Raw genomic sequence first — 24,392 nt, forward strand, 5'->3', positions numbered from 1 at the left:
TCGCTGACCCCAGTCACTCCAAGCGAGCGAATGACAATTCCCAATTATGTCTGGACAGAAATCACAGAAGCATAGGATCTCTCCAGTTTGGAAACAGGCCATTCCGCCCGACGAGTCGCTCAGTGGTTCTCACTGCTGCCTGACAGCGCTACTAGGGACCCAGGCTCGATTCCAACTGTCGGGAGTCGATTCCGTGTCGAGTTTGCACATTCTCCCAGAGTCTGCGTGGGTTTGCTCGGGTTTCCTCCCACAGTCCAAAGACGTGCAGGTCGAGTGAATTGGCCATTCTAAATTGTCATCGATGCATTATTCAGTGAGAAACGGGTCTGGGCGGGTTACTCTTCAGTGGATCGATGTGGACTTGTTGGGCTGAAGGGCCTGTTTCCACACTGTAGCCAATCTAATTTATTCTAATCTCGTCAACACCGACCCTGCAGAGAGCAATCGACCCAGATCCATTGCGCACACTGCATCATTCTCCATTGAATGCTGACTAATCCACCCTTCCGGACCCGCACAATCACCGGACACAATGGGACAATGAAGCATGGCCAATCCCGCAAACGCTACACATCTTTGTACTGAGTGCGGTATCCGGAGCAGCCGGAGCAAACCCACGCGCGGGTAGAATGTTCAAACTGCACAGACGGTGACGCGAGGGTCGATTGGAACCTGTGTCCCAAGCGCTTTGAGTCAGCCAGTGTGAACCAATCAGCCGCGAGCGCGGAGCGCAGCGCCGCCCGGCTCCATAGCTCAGCGGTTCGAGCACTGGTTTTGTAAACCAGGGGTCGTGAGTTCAAATCTCACTGGGGCCTCGTCATCCGTGCTGCCCGACCCGGCCAGGCCCGACTCTGTTTCAACGGTCGGGATGAGACTGAGGAGCACTTTGTTGGAATCGCTCCACGCCAGTTTGTGGTCCAAGCGGCTCCTTTGGCAGCACGTGCGTTCACCCTCCAACCACCGGATGAACGAGTCGAGCTCAGAAAAAACCCTGTTGGTCTGACTGCTTGCTGCTGTTTTTGTCAATCAAGAGCTTGGGAATTGATGTCTGAAACACCAAGGTCATTACCCTGAAGTGACAGACACCTGTCTCCTCTCAAACCTGTTGAGCTTTTCCTGCAACTTCTGTTTTTGTCACTTACAGCGTTGAGTTGAAATCCACAAACTTCTTTTTTCTGCAGGCAAAGAACGGGGCTGTGTGTGTTGACGGATTTAACTTTGAGATCGCTGACCCCAGTCACTCCAAGCGAGCGAATGACAATTCCCAATTATGTCTGGACAGAAATCACAGAAGCATAGGATCTCTCCAGTTTGGAAACAGGCCATTCCGCCCGACGAGTCGCTCAGTGGTTCTCACTGCTGCCTGACAGCGCTACTAGGGACCCAGGCTCGATTCCAACTGTCGGGAGTCGATTCCGTGTCGAGTTTGCACATTCTCCCAGAGTCTGCGTGGGTTTGCTCGGGTTTCCTCCCACAGTCCAAAGACGTGCAGGTCGAGTGAATTGGCCATTCTAAATTGTCATCGATGCATTATTCAGTGAGAAACGGGTCTGGGCGGGTTACTCTTCAGAGGATCGATGTGGACTTGTTGGGCTGAAGGGCCTGTTTCCACACTGTAGCCAATCTAATTTATTCTAATCTCGTCAACACTGACCCTGCAGAGAGCAATCGACCCAGATCCATTGCGCACACTGCATCATTCTCCATTGAATGCTGACTAATCCACCCTTCCGGGCCCGCACAATCACCGGACACAATGGGACAATGAAGCATGGCCAATCCCGCAAACGCTACACATCTTTGTACTGAGAGCGGTAACCGGAGCAGCCGGAGCAAACCCACGCGCGGGCAGAATGTTCAAACTGCACAGACGGTGACGCGAGGGTCGATTGGAACCTGTGTCCCAAGCGCTTTGAGTCAGCCAGTGTGAACCAATCAGCCGCGAGCGCTTAGCGCAGCGCCACCCGGCTCCATAGCTCAGCGGTTAGAGCACTGGTCTTGTAAACCAAGGGTCGTGAGTTCAAAACTCACGAGGGCCTCGTCATCCGTGCTGCCCGGCCCGACCAAAACCGACTCTGTTTCAACGCTCGGGATGAGACTGAGGAGCACTTTGTTGGAATCGCTCCAAGCGGCTCCTTTGGCAGCACGAGCGTTCACCCCCCAACCACCGGATGAACGAGTCGAGCTCAGGAAAAAACCTGTTGGACTGACTGCTTGCTGCTGTTTTTGTCAATCAAGAGCTTGGGAATTGATGTCTGAAACACCAAGGTCATTACCCTGAAGTGACAGACACCTGTCTCCTCTCAAACCTGTTGAGCTTTTCCTGCAACTTCTGTTTTTGTCACTTACAGCGTTGAGTTGAAATCCACAAACTTCTTTTTTCTGCAGGCAAAGAACGGGGCTGTGTGTGTTCACGGATTTAACTTTGAGATCGCTGTCCCCAGTCACTCCAAGCGAGCGAATGACAATTCCCAATTATGTCTGGACAGAAATCACAGAAGCATAGGATCTCTCCAGTTTGGAAACAGGCCATTCCGCCCGACGAGTCGCTCAGTGGTTCTCACTGCTGCCTGACAGCGCTACTAGGGACCCAGGCTCGATTCCAACTGTCGGGAGTCGATTCCGTGTCGAGTTTGCACATTCTCCCAGAGTCTGCGTGGGTTTGCTCCGGTTTCCTCCCACAGTCCAAAGACGTGCAGGTCGAGTGAATTGGCCATTCTAAATTGTCATCGATGCATTATTCAGTGAGAAACGGGTCTGGGCGGGTTACTCTTCAGTGGATCGATGTGGACTTGTTGGGCTGAAGGGCCTGTTTCCACACTGTAGCCAATCTAATTTATTCTAATCTCGTCAACACCGACCCTGCAGAGAGCAATCGACCCAGATCCATTGCGCACACTGCATCATTCTCCATTGAATGCTGACTAATCCACCCTTCCGGACCCGCACAATCACCGGACACAATGGGACAATGAAGCATGGCCAATCCCGCAAACGCTACACATCTTTGTACTGAGTGCGGTATCCGGAGCAGCCGGAGCAAACCCACGCACACACACGCGCGGGCAGATTGTTCAAACTGCACAGACGGTGACGCGAGGATCGATTGGAAACTGTGTCCCAAGCGCTTTGAGTCAGCCAGTGTGAACCAATCAGCCGCGAGCGCTGAGCGCTGAGCGCAGCGCCCCCCGGCTCCATAGCTCAGCGGTTCGAGCACTGGTCTTGTAAACCAGGGGTCGTGTGTTCAAATCTCACTGGGGCCTCGTCATCCGTACTGCCCGGCCCGACTCTGTTTCAACGCTTGGGATGAGACTGAGGAGCACTTTGTTGGAATCGCTCCACGCCAGTTTGTGGTCCAAGCGGCTCCTTTGGCAGCACGAGCGTTCACCCTCCAACCACCGGATGAACGAGTCGAGCTCAGGAAAAACCCTGTTGGTCTGACCGCTTGCTGCTGTTTTTGTCAATCAAGAGGTTGGGAATTGATGTCTGAAACACCAAGGTCATTACCCTGAAGTGACAGACACCTGTCTCCTCTCAAACCTGTTGAGCTTTTCCTGCAACTTCTGTTTTTGTCACTTACAGCGTTGAGTTGAAATCCACAAACTTCTTTTTTCTGCAGGCAAAGAACGGGGCTGTGTGTGTTCACGGATTTAACTTTGAGATCGCTGACCCCAGTCACTCCAAGCGAGCGAATGACAATTCCCAATTATGTCTGGACAGAAATCACAGAAGCATAGGATCTCTCCAGTTTGGAAACAGGCCATTCCGCCCGACGAGTCGCTCAGTGGTTCTCACTGCTGCCTGACAGCGCTACTAGGGACCCAGGCTCGATTCCAACTGTCGGGAGTCGATTCCGTGTCGAGTTTGCACATTCTCCCAGAGTCTGCGTGGGTTTGCTCGGGTTTCCTCCCACAGTCCAAAGACGTGCAGGTCGAGTGAATTGGCCATTCTAAATTGTCATCGATGCATTATTCAGTGAGAAACGGGTCTGGGCGGGTTACATTTCAGAGGATCGATGTGGACTTGTTGGGCTGAAGGGCCTGTTTCCACACTGTAGCCAATCTAATTTATTCTAATCTCGTCAACACCGACCCTGCAGAGAGCAATCGACCCAGATCCATTGCGCACACTGCATCATTCTCCATTGAATGCTGACTAATCCACCCTTCCGGGCCCGCACAATCACCGGACACAATGGGACAATGAAGCATGGCCAATCCCGCAAACGCTACACATCTTTGTACTGAGTGCGGTATCCGGAGCAGCCGGAGCAAACCCACGCGCCGGCAGAATGTTCAAACTGCACAGACGGTGACGCGAGGGTCGATTGGAACCTGTGTCCCAAGCGCTTTGAGTCAGCCAGTGTGAACCAATCAGCCGCGAGCGCTGAGCGCAGCGCCACCCGGCTCCATAGCTCAGCGGTTAGAGCACTGGTTTTGTAAACCAGGGGTCGTGAGTTCAAATCTCACTGGGGCCTCGTCATCCGTGCTGCCCGGCCCGGCGCGGCCAGAGCCGGTTCTGTTTCAACGCTCGGGATGAGACTGAGGAGCACTTTGTTGGAATCGCTCCACGCCAGTTTGTGGTCCAAGCGGCTCCTTTGGCCGCACGAGCGTTCACCCCCCAACCACCGGATGAACGAGTCGAGCTCAGGAAAACCCCTGTTGGACTGACTGCTTGCTGCTGTTTTTGTCAATCAAGAGCTTGGGAATTGATGTCTGAAACAGCAAGGTCATTACCCTGAAGTGACAGACACCTGTCTCCTCTCAAACCTGTTGAGCTTTTCCTGCAACTTCTGTTTTTGTCACTTACAGCGTTGAGTTGAAATCCACAAACTTCTTTTTTCTGCAGGCAAAGAACGGGGCTGTGTGTGTTCACGGATTTAACTTTGAGATCGCTGACCCCAGTCACTCCAAGCGAGCGAATGACAATTCCCAATTATGTCTGGACAGAAATCACAGAAGCATAGGATCTCTCCAGTTTGGAAACAGGCCATTCCGCCCAACGAGTCGCTCAGTGGTTCTCACTGCTGCCTCACAGCGCTACTAGGGACCCAGGCTCGATTCCAACTGTCGGGAGTCGATTCCGTGTCGAGTTTGCACATTCTCCCAGAGTCTGCGTGGGTTTGCTCCGGTTTCCTCCCACAGTCCAAAGACGGGCAGGTCGAGTGAATTGGCCATTCTAAATTGTCATCGATGCATTATTCAGTGAGAAACGGGTCTGGGCGGGTTACTCTTCAGTGGATCGATGTGGACTTGTTGGGCTGAAGGGCCTGTTTCCACACTGTACCAATCTAATTTACTCTAATCTCGTCAACACCGACCCTGCAGAGAGCAATCGACCCAGATCCATTCCGCACACTGCATCATTCTCCATTGAAAGCTGACTAATCCACCCTTCCGGGCCCGCACAATCACCGGACACAATGGGACAATGAAGCATTGCCAATCCCGCAGAAGCTACACATCTTTGTACTGAGATCGGTAACCGGAGCAGCCGGAGCAAACCCACGCACACACACGCGCGGGCAGATTGTTCAAACTGCACAGACGGTGACGCGAGGATCGATTGGAAACTGTGTCCCAAGCGCTTTGAGTCAGCCAGTGTGAACCAATCAGCCGCGAGCGCTGAGCGCTGAGCGCAGCGCCCCCCGGCTCCATAGCTCAGCGGTTCGAGCACTGGTCTTGTAAACCAGGGGTCGTGTGTTCAACTCTCGCTGGGGCCTCGTCATCCGTACTGCCCGGCCCGACTCTGTTTCAACGCTTGGGATGAGACTGAGGAGCACTTTGTTGGAATCGCTCCACGCCAGTTTGTGGTCCAAGCGGCTCCTTTGGCAGCATGAGCGATCACCCCCCAACCACCGGATGAACGAGTCGAGCTCAGGAAAAACCCGGTCGGACTGACTGACTGCTTGCTGATGTTTTTGTCAATCAAGAGCTTGGGAATTGATGTCTGAAACAGCAAGGTCATTACCCTGAAGTGACAGACACCTGTCTCCTCTCAAACCTGTTGAGCTTTTCCTGCAACTTCTGTTTTTGTCACTTACAGCGTTGAGTTGAAATCCACAAACTTCTTTTTTCTGCAGGCAAAGAACGGGGCTGTGTGTGTTCACGGATTTAACTTTGAGATCGCTGACCCCAGGCACTCCAAGCGAGCGAATGACAATTCCCAATTATGTCTGGACAGAAATCACAGAAGCATAGGATCTCTCCAGTTTGGAAACAGGCCATTCCGCCCAACGAGTCGCTCAGTGGTTCTCACTGCTGCCTGACAGCGCTACTAGGGACCAAGGCTCGATTCCAACTGTCGGGAGTCGATTCCGTGTCGCGTTTGCACATTCTCCCAGAGTCTGCGTGGGTTTGCTCCGGTTTCCTCCCACAGTCCAAAGACGGGCAGGTCGAGTGAATTGGCCATTCTAAATTGTCATCGATGCATTATTCAGTGAGAAACGGGTCTGGGCGGGTTACTCTTCAGAGGATCGATGTGGACTTGTTGGGCTGAAGGGCCTGTTTCCACACTGTAGCCAATCTAATTTATTCTAATCTCGTCAACACCGACCCTGCAGAGAGCAATCGACCCAGATCCATTCCGCACACTGCATCATTCTCCATTGAATGCTGACTAATCCAACCTTCCGGGCCCGCACAATCACCGGACACAATGGGACAATGAAGCATGGCCAATCCCGCAAACGCTACACATCTTTGTACTGAGATCGGTAACCGGAGCAGCCGGAGCAAACCCACGCACACACACGCGCGGGCAGAATGTTCAAACTGCACAGACGGTGACGCGAGGGTCGATTGGAACCTGTGTCCCAAGCGCTTTGAGTCAGCCAGTGTGAACCAATCAGCCGCGAGCGCTGAGCGCTGAGCGCCGCTCCACCCGGCTCCATAGCTCAGCGGTTAGAGCACTGGTCTTGTAAACCAGAGGTCGTGAGTTCAAATCTCGCTGGGGCCTCGTCATCCGTGCTGCCCGGCCCGGCCCGGCCAAAGCCGACTATGTTTCAACGCTCGGGATGAGACTGAGGAGCACTTTGTTGGAATCGCTCCACGCCAGTTTGTGGTCCAAGCGGCTCCTTTGGCAGCACGAGCGTTCACCCTCCAACCACCGGATGAACGAGTCGAGCTCAGGAAAAACCCTGTTGGTCTGACTGCTTGCTGCTGTTTTTGTCAATCAAGAGCTTGGGAATTGATGTCTGAAACAGCAAGGTCATTACCCTGAAGTGACAGACACCTGTCTCCTCTCAAACCTGTTGAGCTTTTCCTGCAACTTCTGTTTTTGTCACTTCCAGCGTTGAGTTGAAATCCACAAACTTCTTTTTTCTGCAGGCAAAGAACGGGGCTGTGTGTGTTCACGGATTTAACTTTGAGATCGCTGACCCCAGTCACTCCAAGCGAGCGAATGACAATTCCCAATTATGTCTGGACAGAAATCACAGAAGCATAGGATCTCTCCAGTTTGGAAACAGGCCATTCCGCCCGACGAGTCGCTCAGTGGTTCTCACTGCTGCCTGACAGCGCTACTAGGGACCCAGGCTCGATTCCAACTGTCGGGAGTCGATTCCGTGTCGAGTTTGCACATTCTCCCAGAGTCTGCGTGGGTTTGCTCGGGTTTCCTCCCACAGTCCAAAGACGTGCAGGTCGAGTGAATTGGCCATTCTAAATTGTCATCGATGCATTATTCAGTGAGAAACGGGTCTGGGCGGGTTATTCTTCAGTGGATCGATGTGGACTTGTTGGGCTGAAGGGCCTGTTTCCACACTGTAGCCAATCTAATTTATTCTAATCTCGTCAACACCGACCCTGCAGAGAGCAATCGACCCAGATTTATTGCGCACACTGCATCATTCTCCATTGAATGCTGACTAATCCACCCTTCCGGGCCCGCACAATCACCGGACACAATGGGACAATGAAGCATGGCCAATCCAGCAAACGCTACACATCTTTGTACTGAGAGCGGTAACCGGAGCAGCCGGAGCAAACCCACGGGCGGGCAGAATGTTCAAACTGCACAGACGGTGACGCGAGGGTCGATTGGAACCTGTGTCCCAAGCGCTTTGAGTCAGCCAGTGTGAACCAATCAGCCGCGAGCTGCTAAGCGCAGCGCCACCCGGCTTCATAGCTCAGCGGTTAGAGCACTGGTCTTGTAAACCAGGGGTCGTGAGTTCAAATCTCACGGGGGCCTCGTCATCCGTGCTGCCCGGTCCGGCCCGGCCAGAGCCCACTCTGTTTCAACGCTGGGGATGAGACTGAGGAGCACTTTGTTGGAATCGCTCCACGCCAGTTTGTGGTCCAAGCGGCTCTTCTGGCAGCACGAGCGTTCACCCTCCAACCACCGGATGAACGAGTCGAGCTCAGGAAAAACCCTGTTGGTCTGACAGCTTGCTGCTGTTTTTGTCAATCAAGAGCTTGGGAATTGATGTCTGAAACACCAAGGTCATTACCCTGAAGTGACAGACACCTGTCTCCTCTCAAACCTGTTGAGCTTTTCCTGCAACTTCTGTTTTTGTCACTTACAGCGTTGAGTTGAAATCCACAAACTTCTTTTTTCTGCAGGCAAAGAACGGGGCTGTGTGTGTTCACGGATTTAACTTTGAGATCGCTGACCCCAGTCACTCCAAGCGAGCGAATGACAATTCCCAATTATGTCTGGACAGAAATCACAGAAGCATAGGATCTCTCCAGTTTGGAAACAGGCCATTCCGCCCGACGAGTCGCTCAGTGGTTCTCACTGCTGCCTGACAGCGCTACTAGGGACCCAGGCTCGATTCCAACTGTCGGGAGTCGATTCCGTGTCGAGTTTGCACATTCTCCCAGAGTCTGCGTGGGTTTGCTCGGGTTTCCTCCCACAGTCCAAAGACGTGCAGGTCGAGTGAATTGGCCATTCTAAATTGTCATCGATGCATTATTCAGTGAGAAACGGGTCTGGGCGGGTTACTCTTCAGAGGATCGATGTGGACTTGTTGGGCTGAAGTGGCCTGTTTCCACACTGTAGCCAATCTAATTTATTCTAATCTCGTCAACACCGACCCTGCAGAGAGCAATCGACCCAGATCCATTGCGCACACTGCATCATTCTCCATTGAATGCTGACTAATCCACCCTTCCGGGCCCGCACAATCACCGGACACAATGGGACAATGAAGCATGGCCAATCCCGCAAACGCTACACATCTTTGTACTGAGAGCGGTAACCGGAGCAGCCGGAGCAAACCCACGCGCGGGCAGAATGTTCAAACTGCACAGACGGTGACGCGAGGGTCGATTGGAACCTGTGTCCCAAGCGCTTTGAGTCAGCCAGTGTGAACCAATCAGCCGCGAGCGCTAAGCGCAGCGCCACCCGGCTCCATAGCTCAGCGGTTAGAGCACTGGTCTTGTAAACCAAGGGTCGTGAGTTCAAAACTCACGAGGGCCTCGTCATCCGTGCTGCCCAGCCCGGCCCGGCCAGCGCTGACTCTGTTTCAACGCTCGGGATGAGACTGAGGAGCACTTTGTTGGAATCGCTCCACGCCAGTTTGTGGTCCAAGCGGCTCCTTTGGCAGCACGAGCGTTCACCCTCCAACCACCGGATGAACGAGTCGAGCTCAGAAAAAACCCTGTTGGTCTGACAGCTTGCTGCTGTTTTTGTCAATCAAGAGCTTGGGAATTGATGTCTGAAACACCAAGGTCATTACCCTGAAGTGACAGACACCTGTCTCCTCTCAAACCTGTTGAGCTTTTCCTGCAACTTCTGTTTTTGTCACTTACAGCGTTGAGTTGAAATCCACAAACTTCTTTTTTCTGCAGGCAAAGAACGGGGCTGTGTGTGTTCACGGATTTAACTTTGAGATCGCTGACCCCAGTCACTCCAAGCGAGCGAATGACAATTCCCAATTATGTCTGGACAGAAATCACAGAAGCATAGGATCTCTCCAGTTTGGAAACAGGCCATTCCGCCCGACGAGTCGCTCAGTGGTTCTCACTGCTGCCTGACAGCGCTAATAGGGACCCAGGCTCGTTTCCAACTGTCGGGAGTCGATTCCGTGTCGAGTTTGCACATTCTCCCAGAGTCTGCGTGGGTTTGCTCGGGTTTCCTCCCACAGTCCAAAGACGTGCAGGTCGAGTGAATTGGCCATTCTAAATTGTCATCGATGCATTATTCAGTGAGAAACGGGTCTGGGCGGGTTACTCTTCAGAGGATCGATGTAGACTTGTTGGGCTGAAGGGCCTGTTTCCACACTGTAGCCAATCTAATTTATTCTAATCTCGTCAACACCGACCCTGCAGAGAGCAATCGACCCAGATCCATTGCGCACACTGCATCATTCTCCATTGAATGCTGACTAATCCACCCTTCCGGGCGCGCACAATCACCGGACACAATGGGACAATGAAGCATGGCCAATCCCGCAAACGCTACACATCTTTGTACTGAGAGCGGTAACCGGAGCAGCCGGAGCAAACCCACGCGCGGGCAGAATGTTCAAACTGCACAGACGGTGACGCGAGGGTCGATTGGAACCTGTGTCCCAAGCGCTTTGAGTCAGCCAGTGTGAACCAATCAGCCGCGAGCGCTGAGCGCAGCGCCACCCGGCTCTATAGCTCAGCGGTTAGAGCACTGGTTTTGTAAACCAGGGGTCGTGAGTTCAAATCTCACTGGGGCCTCGTCCTCCGTGCTGCCGGGCCCGACCAAAGCCGACTCTGTTTCAACGCTCGGGATGAGACTGAGGAGCACTTTGTTGGAATCGCTCCACGCCAGTTTGTGGTCCAAGCGGCTCCTTTGGCAGCACGAGCGATCACCCCCCAACCACCGGATGAACGAGTCGAGCTCAGGAAAAACCCGGTTGGACTGACTGACTGCTTGCTGATGTTTTTGTCAATCAAGAGCTTGGGAATTGATGTCTGAAACAGCAAGGTCATTACCCTGAAGTGACAGACACCTGTCTCCTCTCAAACCTGTTGAGCTTTTCCTGCAACTTCTGTTTTTGTCACTTACAGCGTTGAGTTGAAATCCACAAACTTCTTTTTTCTGCAGGCAAAGAACGGGGCTGTGTGTGTTCACGGATTTAACTTTGAGATCGCTGACCCCAGGCACTCCAAGCGAGCGAATGACAATTCCCAATTATGTCTGGACAGAAATCACAGAAGCATAGGATCTCTCCAGTTTGGAAACAGGCCATTCCGCCCAACGAGTCGCTCAGTGGTTCTCACTGCTGCCTCACAGCGCTACTAGGGACCAAGGCTCGATTCCAACTGTCGGGAGTCGATTCCGTGTCGCGTTTGCACATTCTCCCAGAGTCTGCGTGGGTTTGCTCCGGTTTCCTCCCACAGTCCAAAGACGGGCAGGTCGAGTGAATTGGCCATTCTAAATTGTCATCGATGCATTATTCAGTGAGAAACGGGTCTGGGCGGGTTACTCTTCAGAGGATCGATGTGGACTTGTTGGGCTGAAGGGCCTGTTTCCACACTGTAGCCAATCTAATTTATTCTAATCTCGTCAACACCGACCCTGCAGAGAGCAATCGACCCAGATCCATTCCGCACACTGCATCATTCTCCATTGAATGCTGACTAATCCACCCTTCCGGGCCCGCACAATCACCGGACACAATGGGACAATGAAGCATGGCCAATCCCGCAAACGCTACACATCTTTGTACTGAGATCGGTAACCGGAGCAGCCGGAGCAAACCCACGCGCGGGCAGAATGTTCAAACTGCACAGACGGTGACGCGAGGGTCGATTGGAACCTGTGTCCCAAGCGCTTTGAGTCAGCCAGTGTGAACCAATCAGCCGCGAGCGCTGAGCGCTGAGCGGCGCGCCACCCGGCTCCATAGCTCAGCGGTTAGAGCACTGGTCTTGTAAACCAGGGGTCGTGAGTTCAAATCTCACTGGGGCCTCGTCATCCGTGCTGCCCGGCCCGGCCAGGCCCGACTCTGTTTCAACGCTTGGGATGAGACTGAGGAGCACTTTGTTGGAATCGCTCCACGCCAGTTTGCGGTCCAAGCGGCTCCTTTGGCAGCACGAGCGTTCACCCTCCAACCACCGGATGAACGAGTCGAGCTCAGGAAAAACCCTGTTGGTCTGACTGCTTGCTGCTGTTTTTGTCAATCAAGAGCTTGGGAATTGATGTCTGAAACACCAAGGTCATTACCCTGAAGTGACAGACACCTGTCTCCTCTCAAACCTGTTGAGCTTTTCCTGCAACTTCTGTTTTTGTCACTTACAGCGTTGAGTTGAAATCCACAAACTTCTTTTTTTCTGCAGGCAAAGAACGGGGCTGTGTGTGTTCACGGATTTAACTTTGAGATCGCTGACCCCAGTCACTCCAAGCGAGCGAATGACAATTCCTAATTATGTCTGGACAGAAATCACAGAAGCATAGGATCTCTCCAGTTTGGAAACAGGCCATTCCGCCCGACGGGTCGCTCAGTGGTTCTCACTGCTGCCTGACAGCGCTATTAGGGACCCAGGCTCAATTCCAACTGTCGGGAGTCGATTCCGTGTCGAGTTTGCACATTCTCCCAGAGTCTGCGTGGGTTTGCTCCGGTTTCCTCCCACAGTCCAAAGACGGGCAGGTCGAGTGAATTGGCCATTCTAAATTGTCATCGATGCATTATTCAGTGAGAAACGGGTCTGGGCGGGTTACTCTTCAGAGGATCGATGTGGACTTGTTGGGCTGAAGGGCCTGTTTCCACACTGTAGCCAATCTAATTTATTCTAATCTCGTCAACACCGACCCTGCAGAGAGCAATCGACCCAGATCCATTCCGCACACTGCATCATTCTCCATTGAATGCTGACTAATCCACCCTTTCGGGCCCGCACATTCACCGGACACAATGGGACAATGAAGCATGGCCAATCCCGCAGAAGCTACACATCTTTGTACTGAGAGCGGTAACCGGAGCAGCCGGAGCAAACCCACGCACACACACGCGCGGGCAGAACGTTCAAACTGCACAGACGGTGACGCGAGGGTCGATTGGAACCTGTGTCCCAAGCGCTTTGAGTCAGCCAGTGTGAACCAATCAGCCGCGAGCGCTGAGCGCTGAGCGCAGCGCCACCCGGCTCCATAGCTCAGCGGTTAGAGCACTGGTCTTGTAAACCAGGGGTCGTGAGTTCAAATCTCACTGGGGCCTCGTCATCCGTGCTGCCCGGCCCGGCCAGGCCCGACTCTGTTTCAACGCTTGGGATGAGACTGAGGAGCACTTTGTTGGAATCGCTCCACGCCAGTTTGTGGTCCAAGCGGCTCCTTTGGCAGCACGAGCGTTCACCCCCCAACCACCGGATGAAAGAGTCGAGCTCAGGAAAAACCCTGTTGGACTGTCTGCTCGCTGCTGTTTTTGTCAATCAAGAGCTTGGGAATTGATGTCTGAAACAGCAAGGTCATTACCCTGAAGTGACAGACACCTGTCTCCTCTCAAACCTGTTGAGCTTTTCCTGCAACTTCTGTTTTTGTCACTTACAGCGTTGAGTTGAAATCCACAAACTTCTTTTTTCTGCAGGCAAAGAACGGGGCTGTGTGTGTTCACGGATTTAACTTTGAGATCGCTGACCCCAGGCACTCCAAGCGAGCGAATGACAATTCCCAATTATGTCTGGACAGAAATCACAGAAGCATAGGATCTCTCCAGTTTGGAAACAGGCCATTCCGCCCAACGAGTCGCTCAGTGGTTCTCACTGCTGCCTCACAGCGCTACTAAGGACCCAGGCTCGATTCCAACTGTCGGGAGTCGATTCCGTGTCGAGTTTGCACATTCTCCCAGAGTCTGCGTGGGTTTGCTCCGGTTTCCTCCCACAGTCCAAGGACGGGCAGGTCGAGTGAATTGGCCATTCTAAATTGTCATCGATGCATTATTTAGTGAGAAACGGGTCTGGGCGGGTTACTCTTCAGAGGATCGATGTGGACTTGTTGGGCTGAAGGGCCTGTTTCCAAACTGTAGCCAATCTAATTTATTCTAATCTCGTCAACACCGACCCTGCAGAGAGCAATCGACCCAGATCCATTCCGCACACTGCATCATTCTCCATTGAATGCTGACTAATCCACCCTTCCGGGCCCGCACAATCACCGGACACAATGGGACAATGAAGCATGGCCAATCCCGCAGAAGCTACACATCTTTGTACTGAGCTCGGTAACCGGAGCAGCCGGAGCAATCCCCCGCACACACACGCGCGGGCAGAATGTTCAAACTGCACAGACGGTGACGCGAGGTTCGATTGGAACCTGTGTCCCAAGCGCTTTGAGTCAGCCAGTGTGAACCAATCAGCCGCGAGCGCTGAGCGCTGAGCGCCGCGCCACCCGGCCCCATAGCTCAGCGGTTAGAGCACTGGTCTTGTAAACCAGGGGTCGTGAGTTCAAATCTCACTGGGGCCTCGTCATCCGTGCTGCCCGGCCCGGCCAGGCCCGACTCTGTTTCAACGCTTGGGATGAGACTGAGGAGCACTTTGTTGGAATCGCTCCACGCCAGTTTGTGGTCCAAGCGGCTCCTTTGGCAGCACGAGCGATCACCCCCCAACCACCGGATGAACGAGTCGAGTTCAGGAAAAACCCGGTTGGACTGACTGACTGCTTGCTGATGTTTTTGTCAATCAAGAGCTTGGGAATTGATGTCTGAAACAGCAAGGTCATTACCCTGAAGTGACAGACACCTGTCTCCTCTCAAACCTGTTGAGCTTTTCCTGCAACTTCTGTTTTTGTCACTTACAGCGTTGAGTTGAAATCCACAAACTTCTTTTTTCTGCAGGCAAAGAACGGGGCTGTGTGTGTTCACGGATTTAACTTTGAGATCGCTGACCCCAGTCACTCCAAGCGAGCGAATGACAATTCCCAATTATGTCTGGACAGAAATCACAGAAGCATAGGATCTCTCCAGTTTGGAAACAGGCCATTCCGCCCGACGAGTCGCTCAGTGGTTCTCACTGCTGCCTGACAGCGCTAATAGGGACCCAGGCTCGTTTCCAACTGTCGGGAGTCGATTCCGTGTCGAGTTTGCACATTCTCCCAGAGTCTGCGTCGGTTTGCTCGGGTTTCCTCCCACAGTCCAAAGACCGGCAGGTCGAGTGAATTGGCCATTCTAAATTGTCATCGATGCATTATTCAGTGAGAAACGGGTCTGGGCGGGTTACTCTTCAGAGGATCGATGTAGACTTGTTGGGCTGAAGGGCCTGTTTCCACACTGTAGCCAATCTAATTTATTCTAATCTCGTCAACACCGACCCTGCAGAGAGCAATCGACCCAGATCCATTCCGCACACTGCATCATTCTCCATTGAATGCTGACTAATCCACCCTTCCGGGCCCGCACAATCACCGGACACAATGGGACAATGAAGCATGGCCAATCCCGCAAACGCTACACATCTTTGTACTGAGAGCGGTAACCGGAGCAGCCGGAGCAAACCCACGCGCGGGCAGAATGTTCAAACTGCACAGACGGTGACGCGAGGGTCGATTGGAACCTGTGTCCCAAGCGCTTTGAGTCAGCCAGTGTGAACCAATCAGCCGCGAGCGCTGAGCGCTGAGCGGCGCGCCACCCGGCTCCATAGCTCAGCGGTTAGAGCACTGGTCTTGTAAACCAGGGGTCGTGAGTTCAAATCTCACTGGGGCCTCGTCATCCGTGCTGCCCGGCCCGGCCAGGCCCGACTCTGTTTCAACGCTTGGGATGAGACTGAGGAGCACTTTGTTGGAATCGCTCCACGCCAGTTTGTGGTCCAAGCGGCTCCTTTGGCAGCACGAGCGTTCACCCTCCAACCACCGGATGAACGAGTCGAGCTCAGGAAAAACCCTGTTGGTCTGACTGCTTGCTGCTGTTTTTGTCAATCAAGAGCTTGGGAATTGATGTCTGAAACAGCAAGGTCATTACCCTGAAGTGACAGACACCTGTCTCCTCTCAAACCTGTTGAGCTTTTCCTGCAACTTCTGTTTTTGTCACTTACAGCGTTGAGTTGAAATCCACAAACTTCTTTTTTTCTGCAGGCAAAGAACGGGGCTGTGTGTGTTCACGGATTTAACTTTGAGATCGCTGACCCCAGGCACTCCAAGCGAGCGAATGACAATTCCTAATTATGTCTGGACAGAAATCACAGAAGCATAGGATCTCTCCAGTTTGGAAACAGGCCATTCCGCCCGACGGGTCGCTCAGTGGTTCTCACTGCTGCCTGACAGCGCTATTAGGGACCCAGGCTCGATTCCAACTGTCGGGAGTCGATTCTGTGTCGAGTTTGCACATTCTCCCAGAGTCTGCGTGGGCTTGCTCCGGTTTCCTCCCACAGTCCAAAGACCGGCAGGTCGAGTGAATTGGCCATTCTAAATTGTCATCGATGCATTATTCAGTGAGAAACGGGTCTGGGCGGGTTACTCTTCAGAGGATCGATGTGGACTTGTATGGCTGAAGGGCCTGTTTCCACACTGTAGCCAATCTAATTTATTCTAATCTCGTCAACACCGACCCTGCAGAGAGCAATCGACCCAGATCCATTCCGCACACTGCATCATTCTCCATTGAATGCTGACTAATCCACCCTTTCGGGCCCGCACATTCACCGGACACAATGGGACAATGAAGCATGGCCAATCCCGCAGAAGCTACACATCTTTGTACTGAGAGCGGTAACCGGAGCAGCCGGAGCAAACCCACGCACACACACGCGCGGGCAGAACGTTCAAACTGCACAGACGGTGACGCGAGGGTCGATTGGAACCTGTGTCCCAAGCGCTTTGAGTCAGCCAGTGTGAACCAATCAGCCGCGAGCGCTGAGCGCTGAGCGCAGCGCCACCCGGCTCCATAGCTCAGCGGTTAGGGCACTGGTCTTGTAAACCAGGGGTCGTGAGTTCAAATCTCACTGGGGCCTCGTCATCCGTGCTGCCCGGCCCGGCCAGGCCCGACTCTGTTTCAACGCTTGGGATGAGACTGAGGAGCACTTTGTTGGAATCGCTCCACGCCAGTTTGTGGTCCAAGCGGCTCCTTTGGCAGCACGAGCGTTCACCCCCCAACCACCGGATGAAAGAGTCGACCTCAGGAAAAACCCTGTTGGACTGTCTGCTCGCTGCTGTTTTTGTCAATCAAGAGCTTGGGAATTGATGTCTGAAACAGCAAGGTCATTACCCTGAAGTGACAGACACCTGTCTCCTCTCAAACCTGTTGAGCTTTTCCTGCAACTTCTGTTTTTGTCACTTCCAGCGTTGAGTTGAAATCCACAAACTTCTTTTTTCTGCAGGCAAAGAACGGGGCTGTGTGTGTTCACGGATTTAACTTTGAGATCGCTGACCCCAGGCACTCCAAGCGAGCGAATGACAATTCCCAATTATGTCTGGACAGAAATCACAGAAGCATAGGATCTCTCCAGTTTGGAAACAGGCCATTCCGCCCAACGAGTCGCTCAGTGGTTCTCACTGCTGCCTCACAGCGCTACTAAGGACCCAGGCTCGATTCCAACTGTCGGGAGTCGATTCCGTGTCGAGTTTGCACATTCTCCCAGAGTCTGCGTGGGTTTGCTCCGGTTTCCTCCCACAGTCCAAGGACGGGCAGGTCGAGTGAATTGGCCATTCTAAATTGTCATCGATGCATTATTTAGTGAGAAACGGGTCTGGGCGGGTTACTCTTCAGAGGATCGATGTGGACTTGTTGGGCTGAAGGGCCTGTTTCCACACTGTAGCCAATCTAATTTATTCTAATCTCGTCAACACCGACCCTGCAGAGAGCAATCGACCCAGATCCATTCCGCACACTGCATCATTCTCCATTGAATGCTGACTAATCCACCCTTCCGGGCCCGCACAATCACCGGACACAATGGGACAATGAAGCATGGCCAATCCCGCAGAAGCTACACATCTTTGTACTGAGCTCGGTAACCGGAGCAGCCGGAGCAATCCCCCGCACACACACGCGCGGGCAGAATGTTCAAACTGCACAGACGGTGACGCGAGGGTCGATTGGAACCTGTGTCCCAAGCGCTTTGAGTCAGTCAGTGTGAACCAATCAGCCGCGAGCGCTGAGCGCTGAGCGCCGCGCCACCCGGCCCCATAGCTCAGCGGTTAGAGCACTGGTCTTGTAAACCAGGGGTCGTGAGTTCAAATCTCACTGGGGCCTCGTCATCCGTGCTGCCCGGCCCGGCCAGGCCCGACTCTGTTTCAACGCTTGGGATGAGACTGAGGAGCACTTTGTTGGAATCGCTCCACGCCAGTTTGTGGTCCAAGCGGCTCCTTTGGCAGCACGAGCGATCACCCCCCAACCACCGGATGAACGAGTCGAGCTCAGGAAAAACCCGGTTGGACTGACTGACTGCTTGCTGATGTTTTTGTCAATCAAGAGCTTGGGAATTGATGTCTGAAACAGCAAGGTCATTACCCTGAAGTGACAGACACCTGTCTCCTCTCAAACCTGTTGAGCTTTTCCTGCAACTTCTGTTTTTGTCACTTACAGCGTTGAGTTGAAATCCACAAACTTCTTTTTTCTGCAGGCAAAGAACGGGGCTGTGTGTGTTCACGGATTTAACTTTGAGATCGCTGACCCCAGGCACTCCAAGCGAGCGAATGACAATTCCCAATTATGTCTGGACAGAAATCACAGAAGCATAGGATCTCTCCAGTTTGGAAACAGGCCATTCCGCCCGACGAGTCGCTCAGTGGTTCTCACTGCTGCCTCACAGCGCTACTAGGGACCAAGGCTCGATTCCAACTGTCGGGAGTCGATTCCGTGTCGCGTTTGCACATTCTCCCAGAGTCTGCGTGGGTTTGCTCCGGTTTCCTCCCACAGTCCAAAGACGGGCAGGTCGAGTGAATTGGCCATTCTAAATTGTCATCGATGCATTATTCAGTGAGAAACGGGTCTGGGCGGGTTACTCTTCAGAGGATCGATGTGGACTTGTTGGGCTGAAGGGCCTGTTTCCACACTGTAGCCAATCTAATTTATTCTAATCTCGTCAACACCGACCCTGCAGAGAGCAATCGACCCAGATCCATTCCGCACACTGCATCATTCTCCATTGAATGCTGACTAATCCACCCTTCCGGGCCCGCACAATCACCGGACACAATGGGACAATGAAGCATGGCCAATCCCGCAAACGCTACACATCTTTGTACTGAGATCGGTAACCGGAGCAGCCGGAGCAAACCCACGCGCGCGCAGAATGTTCAAACTGCACAGACGGTGACGCGAGGGTCGATTGGAACCTGTGTCCCAAGCGCTTTGAGTCAGCCAGTGTGAACCAATCAGCCGCGAGAGCTGAGCGCTGAGCGGCGCGGCACCCGGCTCCATAGCTCAGCGGTTAGAGCACTGGTCTTGTAAACCAGGGGTCGTGAGTTCAAATCTCACTGGGGCCTCGTCATCCGTGCTGCCCGGCCCGGCCAGGCCCGACTCTGTTTCAACGCTTGGGATGAGACTGAGGAGCACTTTGTTGGAATCGCTCCACGCCAGTTTGTGGTCCAAGCGGCTCCTTTGGCAGCATGAGCGATCACCCCCCAACCACCGGATGAACGAGTCGAGCTCAGGAAAAACCCGGTCGGACTGACTGACTGCTTGCTGATGTTTTTGTCAATCAAGAGCTTGGGAATTGATGTCTGAAACAGCAAGGTCATTACCCTGAAGTGACAGACACCTGTCTCCTCTCAAACCTGTTGAGCTTTTCCTGCAACTTCTGTTTTTGTCACTTACAGCGTTGAGTTGAAATCCACAAACTTCTTTTTTCTGCAGGCAAAGAACGGGGCTGTGTGTGTTCACGGATTTAACTTTGAGATCGCTGACCCCAGGCACTCCAAGCGAGCGAATGACAATTCCCAATTATGTCTGGACAGAAATCACAGAAGCATAGGATCTCTCCAGTTTGGAAACAGGCCATTCCGCCCAACGAGTCGCTCAGTGGTTCTCACTGCTGCCTGACAGCGCTACTAGGGACCAAGGCTCGATTCCAACTGTCGGGAGTCGATTCCGTGTCGCGTTTGCACATTCTCCCAGAGTCTGCGTGGGTTTGCTCCGGTTTCCTCCCACAGTCCAAAGACGGGCAGGTCGAGTGAATTGGCCATTCTAAATTGTCATCGATGCATTATTCAGTGAGAAACGGGTCTGGGCGGGTTACTCTTCAGAGGATCGATGTGGACTTGTTGGGCTGAAGGGCCTGTTTCCACACTGTAGCCAATCTAATTTATTCTAATCTCGTCAACACCGACCCTGCAGAGAGCAATCGACCCAGATCCATTCCGCACACTGCATCATTCTCCATTGAATGCTGACTAATCCACCCTTCCGGGCCCGCACAATCACCGGACACAATGGGACAATGAAGCATGGCCAATCCCGCAAACGCTACACATCTTTGTACTGAGATCGGTAACCGGAGCAGCCGGAGCAAACCCACGCACACACACGCGCGGGCAGAATGTTCAAACTGCACAGACGGTGACGCGAGGGTCGATTGGAACCTGTGTCCCAAGCGCTTTGAGTCAGCCAGTGTGAACCAATCAGCCGCGAGCGCTGAGCGCTGAGCGCCGCGCCACCCGGCTCCATAGCTCAGCGGTTAGAGTCTGGTCTTGTAAACCAGAGGTCGTGAGTTCAAATCTCGCTGGGGCCTCGTCATCCGTGCTGCCCGGCCCGGCCCGGCCAAAGCCGAATATGTTTCAACGCTCGGGATGAGACTGAGGAGCACTTTGTTGGAATCGCTCCACGCCAGTTTGTGGTCCAAGCGGCTCCTTTGGCAGCACGAGCGTTCACCCTCCAACCACCGGATGAACGAGTCGAGCTCAGGAAAAACCCTGTTGGTCTGACTGCTTGCTGCTGTTTTTGTCAATCAAGAGCTTGGGAATTGATGTCTGAAACACCAAGGTCATTACCCTGAAGTGACAGACACCTGTCTCCTCTCAAACCTGTTGAGCTTTTCCTGCAACTTCTGTTTTTGTCACTTACAGCGTTGAGTTGAAATCCACAAACTTCTTTTTTCTGCAGGCAAAGAACGGGGCTGTGTGTGTTCACGGATTTAACTTTGAGATCGCTGACCCCAGGCACTCCAAGCGAGCGAATGACAATTCCCAATTATGTCTGGACAGAAATCACAGAAGCATAGGATCTCTCCAGTTTGGAAACAGGCCATTCCGCCCGACGAGTCGCTCAGTGGTTCTCACTGCTGCCTGACAGCGCTACTAGGGACCCAGGCTCGATTCCAACTGTCGGGAGTCGATTCCGTGTCGAGTTTGCACATTCTCCCAGAGTCTGCGTGGGTTTGCTCGGGTTTCCTCCCACAGTCCAAAGACGTGCAGGTCGAGTGAATTGGCCATTCTAAATTGTCATCGATGCATTATTCAGTGAGAAACGGGTCTGGGCGGGTTACTCTTCAGTGGATCGATGTGGACTTGTTGGGCTGAAGGGCCTGTTTCCACACTGTAGCCAATCTAATTTATTCTAATCTCGTCAACACCGATCCTGCAGAGAGCAATCGACCCAGATCCATTGCGCACACTGCATCATTCTCCATTGAATGCTGACTAATCCACCCTTCCGGGCCCGCACAATCACCGGACACAATGGGACAATGAAGCATGGCCAATCCCGCAAACGCTACACATCTTTGTACTGAGAGCGGTAACCGGAGCAGCCGGAGCAAACCCACGCGCGGGCAGAATGTTCAAACTGCACAGACGGTGACGCGAGGGTCGATTGGAACCTGTGTCCCAAGCGCTTTGAGTCAGCCAGTGTGAACCAATCAGCCGCGAGCGCTGAACGCAGCGCCACCCGGCTCCATAGCTCAGCGATTAGAGCACTGGTCTTGTAAACCAGGGGTCGTGAGTTCAAATCTCACTGGGGCCTCGTCATCCGTGCTGCCCGGCGCGGCCCGGCCAGAGCCGACTCTGTTTCAACGCCCGGAATGAGACTGAGGAGCACTTTGTTGGAATCGCTCCACGGCAGTTTGTGGTCCAAGCGGCTCCTTTGGCAGCACGAGCGTTCACCCTCCAACCACCGGATGAACGAGTCGAGTTCAGGAAAAACCCTGTTGGTCTGACAGCTTGCTGCTGTTTTTGTCAATCAAGAGCTTGGGAATTGATGTCTGAAACACCAAGGTCATTACCCTGAAGTGACAGACACCTGTCTCCTCTCAAACCTGTTGAGCTTTTCCTGCAACTTCTGTTTTTGTCACTTACAGCGTTGAGTTGAAATCCACAAACTTCTTTTTTCTGCAGGCAAAGAACGGGGCTGTGTGTGTTCACGGATTTAACTTTGAGATCGCTGACCCCAGTCACTCCAAGCGAGCGAATGACAATTCCCAATTATGTCTGGACAGAAATCACAGAAGCATAGGATCTCTCCAGTTTGGAACAGGCCATTCGGCCTGACGAGTCGCACAGTGGTTCTCACTGCTGCCTGACAGCGCTACTAGGGACCCAGGCTCGATTCCAACTGTCGGGAGTCGATTCCGTGTCGAGTTTGCACATTCTCCCAGAGTCTGCGTGGGTTTGCTCGGGTTTCCTCCCACAGTCCAAAGACGTGCAGGTCGAGTGAATTGGCCATTCTAAATTGTCATCGATGCATTATTCAGTGAGAAACGGGTCTGGGCGGGTTACTCTTCAGAGGATCGATGTGGACTTGTTGGGCTGAAGGGCCTGTTTCCACACTGTAGCCAATCTAATTTATTCTAATCTCGTCAACACCGACCCTGCAGAGAGCAATCGACCCAGATCCATTGCGCACACTGCATCATTCTCCATTGAATGCTGACTAATCCACCCTTCCGGGCCCGCACAAACACCGGACACAATGGGACAATGAAGCATGGCCAATCCCGCAAACGCTACACATCTTTGTACTGAGAGCGGTAACCGGAGCAGCCGGAGCAAACCCACGCACACTCACGCGCGGGCAGAATGTTCAAACTGCACAGACGGTGACGCGAGGGTCGACTGGAACCTGTGTCCCAAGCGCTTTGAGTCAGCCAGTGTGAACCAATCAGCCGCGAGCGCTGAGCGCTGAGCGCAGCGCCACCCGGCTCTATAACTCAGCGGTTAGAGCACTGGTCTTGTAAACCAGGGGTCGTGAGTTCAAATCTCACTGGGGCCTCATCATCCGTGCTGCCCAGCCCGACCAAAGCCGACTCTGTTTCAACGCTCGGGATGAGACTGAGGAGCACTTTGTTGGAATCGCTCCACGCCAGTTTGTGGTCCAAGCGGCTCCTTTGGCAGCACGAGCGTTCACCCTCCAACCACCGGATGAACGAGTCGAGCTCGGAAAAAACCCTGTTGGTCTGACAGCTTGCTGCTGTTTTTGTCAATCAAGAGCTTGGGAATTGATGTCTGAAACACCAAGGTCATTACCCTGAAGTGACAGACACCTGTCTCCTCTCAAACCTGTTGAGCTTTTCATGCAACTTCTGTTTTTGTCACTTACAAAAGCGTTGAGTTGAAATCCACAAACTTCTTTTTTCTGCAGGCAAAGAACGGGGCTGTGTGTGTTCACGGATTTAACTTTGAGATCGCTGACCCCAGTCACTCCAAGCGAGCGAATGACAATTCCCAATTATGTCTGGATAGAAATCATAGAAGCATAGGATCTCTCCTGTTTGGAAACAGGCCATTCCGCCCGACGAGTCGCTCAGTGGTTCTCACTGCTGCCTGACAGCGCTACTAGGGACCCAGGCTCGATTCCAACTGTCGGGAGTCGATTCCGTGTCGAGTTTGCACATTCTCCCAGAGTCTGCGTGGGTTTGCTCGGGTTTCCTCCCACAGTCCAAAGACGTGCAGGTCGAGTGAATTGGCCATTCTAAATTGTCATCGATGCATTATTCAGTGAGAAACGGGTCTGGGCGGGTTACTCTTCAGAGGATCGATGTGGACTTGTTGGGCTGAAGGGCCTGTTTCCACACTGTAGCCAATCTAATTTATTCTAATCTCGTCAACACCGACCCTGCAGAGAGCAATCGACCCAGATCCATTACGCACACTGCATCATTCTCCATTGAATGCTGACTAATCCACCCTTCCGGGCCCGCACAATCACCGGACACAATGGGACAATGAAGCATGGCCAATCCCGCAAAAGCTACACATCTTTGTACTGAGATCGGTAACCGGAGCAGCCGGAGCAAACCCACGCACACACACGCGCGGGCAGAATGTTCAAACTGCACAGACGGTGACGCGAGGGTCGATTGGAAACTGTGTCCCAAGCGCTTTGAGTCAGCCAGTGTGAACCAATCAGCCGCGAGCGCTGAGCGCAGCGCCACCCGGCTCCATAGCTCAGCGGTTAGAGCACTGGTTTTGTAAACCAGCGGTCGTGAGTTCAAATCTCACTGGGGCCTCGTCATCCGTGCTGCCCGGCCCGGCCAGGCCCGACTCTGTTTCAACGCTTGGGATGAGACTGAGGAGCACATTGTTGGAATCGCTCCACGCCAGTTTGTGGTCCAAGCGGCTCCTTTGGC

General features: G+C 53.2%; 20 non-coding genes across 20 annotated transcripts; all 20 read left to right on the plus strand.

Moving 5' to 3' along the window:
- Positions 1–742: 742 nt before the first annotated feature.
- Positions 743–815, plus strand: trnat-ugu (transfer RNA threonine (anticodon UGU)). Its single transcript has one exon. It is a non-coding gene; the product is annotated as a tRNA-Thr (tRNA).
- A 1,151-nt stretch (positions 816–1,966) lies between these two features.
- Positions 1,967–2,039, plus strand: trnat-ugu (transfer RNA threonine (anticodon UGU)). The gene has a single exon. It is a non-coding gene; the product is annotated as a tRNA-Thr (tRNA).
- Positions 2,040–3,190: 1,151 nt separating this feature from the next.
- trnat-ugu (transfer RNA threonine (anticodon UGU)) lies at positions 3,191–3,263 on the plus strand. The gene has a single exon. It is a non-coding gene; the product is annotated as a tRNA-Thr (tRNA).
- A 1,141-nt stretch (positions 3,264–4,404) lies between these two features.
- trnat-ugu (transfer RNA threonine (anticodon UGU)) lies at positions 4,405–4,477 on the plus strand. The gene has a single exon. It is a non-coding gene; the product is annotated as a tRNA-Thr (tRNA).
- A 1,172-nt stretch (positions 4,478–5,649) lies between these two features.
- trnat-ugu (transfer RNA threonine (anticodon UGU)) lies at positions 5,650–5,722 on the plus strand. The gene has a single exon. It is a non-coding gene; the product is annotated as a tRNA-Thr (tRNA).
- A 1,162-nt stretch (positions 5,723–6,884) lies between these two features.
- trnat-ugu (transfer RNA threonine (anticodon UGU)) lies at positions 6,885–6,957 on the plus strand. The gene has a single exon. It is a non-coding gene; the product is annotated as a tRNA-Thr (tRNA).
- A 1,157-nt stretch (positions 6,958–8,114) lies between these two features.
- trnat-ugu (transfer RNA threonine (anticodon UGU)) lies at positions 8,115–8,187 on the plus strand. Its single transcript has one exon. It is a non-coding gene; the product is annotated as a tRNA-Thr (tRNA).
- A 1,157-nt stretch (positions 8,188–9,344) lies between these two features.
- Positions 9,345–9,417, plus strand: trnat-ugu (transfer RNA threonine (anticodon UGU)). The gene has a single exon. It is a non-coding gene; the product is annotated as a tRNA-Thr (tRNA).
- A 1,156-nt stretch (positions 9,418–10,573) lies between these two features.
- On the plus strand, positions 10,574–10,646 carry trnat-ugu (transfer RNA threonine (anticodon UGU)). The gene has a single exon. It is a non-coding gene; the product is annotated as a tRNA-Thr (tRNA).
- A 1,162-nt stretch (positions 10,647–11,808) lies between these two features.
- trnat-ugu (transfer RNA threonine (anticodon UGU)) lies at positions 11,809–11,881 on the plus strand. The gene has a single exon. It is a non-coding gene; the product is annotated as a tRNA-Thr (tRNA).
- A 1,169-nt stretch (positions 11,882–13,050) lies between these two features.
- Positions 13,051–13,123, plus strand: trnat-ugu (transfer RNA threonine (anticodon UGU)). The gene has a single exon. It is a non-coding gene; the product is annotated as a tRNA-Thr (tRNA).
- Positions 13,124–14,291: 1,168 nt separating this feature from the next.
- trnat-ugu (transfer RNA threonine (anticodon UGU)) lies at positions 14,292–14,364 on the plus strand. The gene has a single exon. It is a non-coding gene; the product is annotated as a tRNA-Thr (tRNA).
- A 1,162-nt stretch (positions 14,365–15,526) lies between these two features.
- trnat-ugu (transfer RNA threonine (anticodon UGU)) lies at positions 15,527–15,599 on the plus strand. The gene has a single exon. It is a non-coding gene; the product is annotated as a tRNA-Thr (tRNA).
- A 1,169-nt stretch (positions 15,600–16,768) lies between these two features.
- On the plus strand, positions 16,769–16,841 carry trnat-ugu (transfer RNA threonine (anticodon UGU)). Its single transcript has one exon. It is a non-coding gene; the product is annotated as a tRNA-Thr (tRNA).
- Positions 16,842–18,009: 1,168 nt separating this feature from the next.
- On the plus strand, positions 18,010–18,082 carry trnat-ugu (transfer RNA threonine (anticodon UGU)). The gene has a single exon. It is a non-coding gene; the product is annotated as a tRNA-Thr (tRNA).
- Positions 18,083–19,244: 1,162 nt separating this feature from the next.
- trnat-ugu (transfer RNA threonine (anticodon UGU)) lies at positions 19,245–19,317 on the plus strand. Its single transcript has one exon. It is a non-coding gene; the product is annotated as a tRNA-Thr (tRNA).
- Positions 19,318–20,489: 1,172 nt separating this feature from the next.
- trnat-ugu (transfer RNA threonine (anticodon UGU)) lies at positions 20,490–20,561 on the plus strand. Its single transcript has one exon. It is a non-coding gene; the product is annotated as a tRNA-Thr (tRNA).
- Positions 20,562–21,717: 1,156 nt separating this feature from the next.
- trnat-ugu (transfer RNA threonine (anticodon UGU)) lies at positions 21,718–21,790 on the plus strand. The gene has a single exon. It is a non-coding gene; the product is annotated as a tRNA-Thr (tRNA).
- A 1,172-nt stretch (positions 21,791–22,962) lies between these two features.
- Positions 22,963–23,035, plus strand: trnat-ugu (transfer RNA threonine (anticodon UGU)). Its single transcript has one exon. It is a non-coding gene; the product is annotated as a tRNA-Thr (tRNA).
- A 1,164-nt stretch (positions 23,036–24,199) lies between these two features.
- On the plus strand, positions 24,200–24,272 carry trnat-ugu (transfer RNA threonine (anticodon UGU)). Its single transcript has one exon. It is a non-coding gene; the product is annotated as a tRNA-Thr (tRNA).
- Positions 24,273–24,392: the final 120 nt, after the last annotated feature.

Source organism: Chiloscyllium punctatum, chromosome 34 (assembly GCF_047496795.1).
Source record: "Chiloscyllium punctatum isolate Juve2018m chromosome 34, sChiPun1.3, whole genome shotgun sequence".
Taxonomy (NCBI): Eukaryota; Metazoa; Chordata; class Chondrichthyes; order Orectolobiformes; family Hemiscylliidae; genus Chiloscyllium; species Chiloscyllium punctatum.